The following is a 7,183-nucleotide window of genomic DNA, read 5'->3' on the forward strand; positions in this document are numbered from 1 at the left end:
CTGCAGGGATATCCGGCCTTACTTCGAGTCAGAGCATCTCGGTGTCCATTCCACTTGAGGCCACAAACTCAGGGTCCCTCTCACATACCTATAGCTGAGAGAAGCCTTCTCTTGAGGTGCTTGTGGAAAGTTGATATTCCTCTTGAGTCGAAGCCAGGGAGTAAGCTCTCATCTCGAGTTGATTTGGGGTTCACGGAGCCCTTTCGTGTTGCTACAGTGACCTCAGGATCCCTCTAGACTAGAGACAGTGATCTTGGGTTTTCTCTGGAGTGCCATCAAGGAAATCAAGGCTCCTTTCACTTTTGATGTGGAAAACGGAATTGCTCTGCACGCAGGGTAGGGAAATCGGGCCTCATCTCGCGGCGAGGGGGAAGTCTCATGGTTTTTCTCGAGTTGCGGCCGGAACCTGGGGTATATACTCGAGTTACAACGGGGAGGGCCCTTCCAGACACGTGTTTGTTCAGCGACGTCAGGACTCCTGCCTAGGTGCGAGGGACACCTCCGGATTCTCCTCGAGTCTTGGTATGGCAATGGGGACGCATCTCCTCGTGAGGCGGGAGACCCAGGGTCCCTTTCCACGTGCCACAGGGATCCTGGGACTCCTATCCATTTTCAAGAGGAGTCAGGCATCGTCTCCTTTGGAAGCATTGATCTCCGCGGACCTCTCGAGTTTTCAAAGGATGTGAGGCCTCCGCTCGAGATGAGGCGGAGAATTAGGTCTTTCTCTGTGGTCTCCACAGGGGATTCAGACATCCCTTTGTCTTGGGAGATGCAAGACGAGCCTGCATTCAATTCACTGCAGGGATATCCGGCCTTACTTCGAGTCAGAGCATCTCGGTGTCCATTCCACTTGAGGCCACAAACTCAGGGGCCCTCTCACATACCTGTAGCTGAGAGAAGCCTCCTCTTGAGGTGCTTGTGGAAAGTTGGTATTCCTCTTGAGTTGAAGCCAGGGACTAAGCTCTCATCTCGAGTTGATTTGGAGGCCACGGAGCCCTTTCGTGTTGCTCCTCTGACCTCAGGATCCCTCTAGACTTGAGACAGTGATCTTGGGTTTTCTCTGGAGTGCCATCAAGGAAATCAAGGCTCCTTTCACGTTTGATGTGGAATACGGAATTGCTCTGCACGCAGGGTATGGGAATCGGGCCTCATCTCGCGGCGAGTGGGAAGTCTCATGGTTTTTCTCGAGTTGCGGCCAGAACCTGGGGTATATTCTCGAGTTACAACGGGGAGGGCCCTTCCAGACAAGTGTTTGTTCAGCGACGTCAGGACTCCTGCCTAGGTGCGAGGGACACCTCGGGATTCTCCTCGAGTCTTGGCATTGCAATTGGGACGCGTATCCACGTGAGGCGGGAGACCCAGGGTCCCTTTCCCCGTGCCACAGGGATCCTGGGACTCCTATCCATTTTCAAGAGGAGTCAGGCATCGTCTCCTTTGGAAGCATTGATCTCCACATACCTCTCGAATTTTCAAAGGATGTGAGGCCTCCGGTCGCGATGAGTCGGAGGACTAGGTCTTTCTCTTTCGCCTCCACAGCGGATTCAGACAACCCTTCGTCCTGGGAGATGCAAGACGAGCCTGCATTCAATTCACTGCAGGGATATCCGGCCTTACTTCGAGTAGGAGCATCTCGGTGTCCATTCCACTTGAGGCCACAAACTCAGGGTTCCTCTCACATACCTGTAACTGAGAGAAGCCTCCTCTTGAGGTGCTTGTGGAAAGTTGGTATTCCTCTTGAGTCGAAGCCAGGGACTAAGCTCTCATCTCGAGTTGATTTGGGGTCCACGGAGCCCTTTCCTGTTGGTCCAGTGACCTCAGGATCCCTCTAGACTTGAGACAGTGATCTTGGGTTTTCTCTGCAGTGCCATCAAGGAAATCAAGGCTCCTTTCACGTTTGATGTGGAACACGGAATTGCTCTGCATGCAGTGCAGGGGAATCGGGCCTCAACTCGCGGCGAGGGGGAAATCTCATGGTTTTTCTCGAGTTGCGGCCGGAACCTGGGGTATATTCTCGAGTTACGACGGGGAGGGCCCTTCCAGACACGTGTTTGTTCAGCGACGTCAGGACTCCGGCCTAGGTGCGAGGGACACCTCGGGATTCTCCTCGAGTCTTGGCATGGCAATTGGGACGCGTCTCCACGTGAGGCGGGAGACCCAGGGTCTCTTTCCACGTGCCACATGGTTCCTGGGACTCGTATCCATTTTCAAGGGGAGTCAGACATCGTCTGCTTTGGAAGCATTGATCTCCGTGTACCTCTCGAGTTTTCAAAGGATGTGAGGCCTCCGGTCATGATGAGGCGGAGAACTCGGTCTTTCTCTGTGGTCTCCACAGGGGATTCAGACATCCCTTCGTCTTGGGAGATGCAAGACGAGCCTGCATTCAATTCACTGCAGGGATATCCGGCCTTATTTCGAGTCAGAGCATCTCGGTGTCCATTGCACTTGAGGCCACAAACTCAGGGTCAATCTCACATACCTGTAGCTGAGAGAAGCCTCCTCTTGAGGTGCTTATGGAAAGTTGGTATTCCTCTTGAGTCGAAGCCAGGGACTAAGCTCTCATCTCGAGTTGATTTGTTGTCCACGGAGCCCTTTCGTGTTGCTCCAGTGACCTCAGGATCGCTCTAGACTTGAGACATTGATCTTGGGTTTTCTCTGGAGTGCCATGAAGGAAATCAAGTCTCCTTTCACGTTTGATGTGGAACACGGAATTTTTCTGCACGCAGTGCAGGGGAATCGGGCCTCATCCAGGGGCGAGGGGGAAGTCTCATGGTTTTTCTCGAGTTGCGGCCAGAACCTGGGGTACATTCTCGATTTACAACGGGGAGGGCCCTTCCAGACACGTGTTTGTTCAGCGACGTCAGGACTCCTGCCTAGGTGCGAGGGACACCTCGGGATTCTCCTCGAGTCTTGGTATGGCAATGGGGACGCATCTCCACATGAGGCGGGAGAACCATGGTCCCTTTCCACGTGACACAGGGATCCTGGGACTCCTATCCATTTTCAAGAGGAGTCAGGCATGGTCTACTTTGGAAGCATTGATCTCCGCGGACCTCTCGAATTTTCAAAGGATGTGACGCCTCCGGTCACGATGAGGCGGAAAATTAGGTCTTTCTCTGTGGTCTCCACAGGGGATTCAGACATCCCTTCGTCTTGGGAGATGCAAGACGAGCCTGCATTCAATTCAATGCAGGGATATCCGGCCTTAATTCGAGTCAGAGCATCTCGGTGTCCATTCCACTTGAGGCCACAAACTCAGGGTCCCTCTCACATACCTGTAGCTGAGAGAAGCCTCCTCTTGAGGTGCTTGTGGAAAGTTGATATTCCTCTTGAGTCAAAGGCAGGGACTAAGCTCTCATCTCGAGTTGATTTGGGGTCCACGGAGCCCTTTCGTGTTGCTCCAGTGACCTCAGGATCCCTCTAGACTTGACACAGTGATCTTGGGTTTTCTCTGGAGTGCCATCAAGGAAATCAAGGCTCCTTTCACGTTTGATGTGGAACACGGAAATGCTCTGCACGCAGTGCAGGGGAATCGGGCCTCATCTCGCCGCGAGGGGGAAGTCTCATGGTTTTTCTCGAGTTGCGGCCGGAACCTGGGGTATATTCTCGAGTTATGACGGGGAGGGCCCTTCCAGACACGTGTTTGTTCAGCGACGTCAGGACTCCTGCCTAGGTGCGAGGGACACCTCGGGATTCTCCGCGAGTCTTGGCATGGCAATAGGGACGCCTCTCCACGTGAGGCGGGAGACCCAGGGTCCCTTTCCACGTGCCACAGTGATCCTGGGACTCCTATCCATTTTCAAGAGGAGTCAGGCATCGTCTCCTTTGGAAGCATTGATCTCCGCGGACCTCTCGAGTTTTCAAAGGATGTGAGGCCTCCGCTCGAGATGAGGCGGAGAACTCGGTCTTTCTCTGTCATCTCCAGAGGGGATTCAGACATCCCTTCCTCTTGGGAGATGCAAGACGAGCCTGCATTGAATTCACTGCAGGGATATCCGGCTTTACTTCGAGTCAGAGCATCTCGGTGTCCATTCCACTTGAGGCCACAAACTCAGGGTCCCTCTCACATACCTATAGCTGAGAGAAGCCTCCTCTTGAGGTGCTTGTGGAAAGTTGATATTCCTCTTGAGTCGAAGCCAGTGACTAAGCTCTCATCTCGAGTTGATTTGGGGTTCACGGAGCCCTTTCGTGTTGCTACAGTGACCTCAGGATCCCTCTAGACTAGAGACAGTGATCTTGGGTTTTCTCTGGAGTGCCATCAAGGAAATCAAGGCTCCTTTCACTTTTGATGTGGAATACGGAATTGCTCTGCACGCAGGGTAGGGAAATCGGGCCTCATCTCGCGGCGAGGGGGAAGTCTCTTGGTTTTTCTCGAGTTGCGGCCGGAACCTGGGGTATATTCTCGAGTTACAACGGGGAGGGCCCTTCCAGACACGTGTTTTTTCAGCGACGTCAGAACTCCTGCCTAGGTGCGAGGGACACCTCGGGATTCTCCTCGAGTCTTGGTATGGCAATGGGGACGCATCTCCACGTGAGGCGGGAGACCCAGGGTCCCTTTCCACGTGCCACAGCAATCCTGGGACTCCTATCCATTTTCAAGAGGAGTCAGGCATCGTCTCCTTTGGAAGCATTGATCTCCGCGGACCTCTCGAACTTTCAAAGTATGTGAGGCCTCCGGTCGCGATGAGGCGGAAAATTAGGTCTTTCTCTGTGGTCTCCACAGGGGATTCAGACATCCCTTCGTCTTGGGAGATGCAAGACGAGCCTGCATTCAATTCACTGCAGGGATATCCGGCCTTACTTCGAGTCAGAGCATCTCGGTTTCCATTCCACTTGAGGCCACAAACTCAGGGGCCCTCTCACATACCTGTAGCTGAGAGAAGCCTCCTCTTGAGGTGTTTGTGGAAAGTTGTTATTCCTCTTGATTCGAAGCCAGGGACTAAGCTCTCATCTCGAGTTGATTTGGGGTCGACGGAGCCCTTTCGTGTTGCTCCAGTGACCTCAGGATCCCTCTAGACTAGAGACAGTGATCTTGGGTTTTCTCTGGAGTGCCATCAAGGAAATCAAGGCTCCTTTCACTTTTGATGTGGAATACGGTATTGCTCTGCACGCAGGGCAGGGGAATCGGGCCTCGTCTCGCGGCGAGGGGGAAGTCTCATGGTTTTTCTCGAGTTGCGGCCGGAACCTGGGGTATATTCTCGAGTTACAATGGGGACGGCCCTTCCAGACACCTGTTTGTTCAGCGACGTCAGGATTCCTGCCTAGGTGCGAGGGACACCTCGGGATTCTCCTTGACTCTTGGCATGGCAATTGGGACGCCTCTCCACGTGAGGCGGGAGACCCAGGTTCCCTTTCCACGTGCAACAGGGATCTTGGGACTCCTATCCATTTTCTAGAGGAGTCAGGCATCGTCTCCTTTGGAAGCATTGATCTCTGCAGACCTCTCGAATTTTCAAAGGATGTGAGGCCTCCGCTCGAGATGAGGCGGAGAACTCGGTCTTTCTCTGTGGTCTCCACAGGGAATTCAGACATCCCTTCGTCTTGGGAGATGCAAGACGAGCCTGCATTCAATTCACTGCAGGGATATCCGGCCTTACTTCGATTCAGAGCATCTCGGTGTCCATTCCACTTGAGGCCACATACTCAGGGTCCCTCAAATATACCTGTAGCTGAGAGAAGCCTCCTCTTGAGGTGCTTGTGGAAAGTTGGTATTCCTCTTGAGTCTAAGCCAGGGACTAAGCTCTCATCTTGAGTTGATTTGGGGTCCACGGAGCCCTTTAGTGTTGCTCCAGTGACCTCAGGATACCTCTAGACTTGAGACAGTGATCTTGGGTTTTCTCTGGAGTGCCATCAAGGAAATCAAGGCTCCTTTCACGTTTGATGTGGAACACGGAATTGCTCTGCATGCAGTGCAGGGGAATCGGGCCTCAACTCGCGGCGAGGGGGAAATCTCATGGTTTTTCTCGAGTTGCGGCCGGAACCTGGGGTATATTCTCGAGTTACGACGGGGAGGGCCCTTCCAGACACGTGTTTGTTCAGCTACGTCAGGACTCCTGCCTACGTGCGAGGGACACCTCGGGATTCTCCTCGAGTCTTGGCATGGCAATTTGGACGCGTCTCCACGTGAGGCGGGAGACCCAGGGTCCCTTTCCACGTGCCACAGTTATCCTGGGACTCCTATCCATTTTCAAGAGGAGTCCGGCATCGTCTCCTTTGGAAGCATTGATCTCCGCGGACCTCTCGAGTTTTCAAAGGATGTGAGGCCTCCGATCGCGAAGAGTCGGAGGACTAGGTCTTTCTCTTTCGCCTCCACAGCGGATTCAGACAACCCTTCGTCTTGGGAGATGCAAGACGAGCCTGCATTCAATTCACTGCAGGGATATCAGGCCTTATTTCGAGTCAGAGCATCTCGGTGTCCATTGCATTTGAGGCCACAAACTCAGGGTCCCTCTCACATACCTGTAGCTGAGAGAAGCCTCCTCTTGAGGTGCTTGTGGAAAGTTGATATTCCTCTTGAGTCAAAGGCAGGGACTAAGCTCTCATCTCGAGTTGATTTGGGGTCCAAGGAGACCTTTCCTGTTGCTACAGTGACCTCAGGATCCCTCTAGACTTGAGACAGTGATCTTGGGTTTTCTCTGGAGTGCCATCAAGGAAATCAAGGCTCCTATCACGTTTGATGTGGAACACGGAATTGCTCTGCATGCAGTGCAGGGTAATCGGGCCGCAACTCGCGGCAAGGGGGAAATCTCCTGGTTTTTCACGAGTTGCGGCCGGAACCTGGGGTATATTCTCGAGTTATGACGGGGAGTGCCCTTCCAGACACGTGTTTTTCAGTGACGTCAAGACTCCAGCCTAGGTGCGAGGGACACCTCGGTATTCTCCTCGAGTCTTGGCATGGCAATTGGGACGCGTATCCACGTGAGGCGGGAGACCCAGGATCCCTTTCCACGTGCCACAGGGATCCTGGGACTCCTATCCATTTTCAAGAGGAGTCAGGCATCGTCTCCTTTGGAAGCATTGATCTCCACATACCTCTCGAATTTTCAAAGGATGTGAGGCCTCCGCTCGCGATGAGGCGGAGAATTAGGTCTTTCTCTGTGGTCTCCACAGGGGATTCAGACATCCCTTCGTCTTGGGAGATGCAAGACGAGCCTGCATTCAATTCACTGCAGGGATATCCGGCCTT

Source organism: Dama dama, unplaced genomic scaffold (genome assembly GCF_033118175.1).
Source record: "Dama dama isolate Ldn47 unplaced genomic scaffold, ASM3311817v1 ptg000096l, whole genome shotgun sequence".
Classification (NCBI taxonomy): domain Eukaryota; kingdom Metazoa; phylum Chordata; class Mammalia; order Artiodactyla; family Cervidae; genus Dama; species Dama dama.